The sequence below is a fragment of the Arachis ipaensis genome, chromosome B10 (genome assembly GCF_000816755.2).
Source record: "Arachis ipaensis cultivar K30076 chromosome B10, Araip1.1, whole genome shotgun sequence".
Classification (NCBI taxonomy): domain Eukaryota; kingdom Viridiplantae; phylum Streptophyta; class Magnoliopsida; order Fabales; family Fabaceae; genus Arachis; species Arachis ipaensis.
The window spans coordinates 38,349,780-38,350,469 of NC_029794.2; positions in this window are offsets into that span (position 1 = coordinate 38,349,780).

A 690-nucleotide genomic window follows, 5' to 3' on the forward strand; every position below is an offset into this window, starting at 1 on the left:
AAAAATATCATGTGTGTGTGGGTATGGTGTGTGCGGGTGTGTAACCTAAGATTGGGGGTTGTCCAATCCATAAAAAAAAAATTTAGAAAAAACCAAAACATGCATACTCTCTTTTCAAGATTAGGACACCCAACATAAACTCGCCCTTTAATAAAAGGATTAGAGCCATAAATTCAACCCTAGACCATTATGTTTAATTTTATCAGTTGACATATCTAAGAGTTGCATTAATTTTAGAACACTTTATTGTAATCTATTTAATTAGGGTTTAATTAATATACGTTCTTAGGACTTAGGCACATGTTAAGATCGTTTTAAATAGAAAAATAAGACTTTAAAGCTTTTAATTACATTTAATCTATAAAAAATAATTTCTATATTGATATCTTTAATAACTGTCCTTTAATTAATAAGTGGCACAAAGATTATGTATAAATAAATGAAAATAAAATGCTACTAATTAGTTTATTTCTCTTTTGTTAGAAATTTAGTATATGGTTGCTGGTAGTATGTATATTGGCTTATCATCACGTGCGAAGACAAGAAGACATACAAGAGAGAAATAATAATAAATTAATAATACTATATAATGTATGTATAGTACTATGATTTATTATTTATAGATAATGAATGTGTGTGGCGGTAGAGTAATAAAGACATTTAAGTTACATGCTTGCATTGGGTTTCACG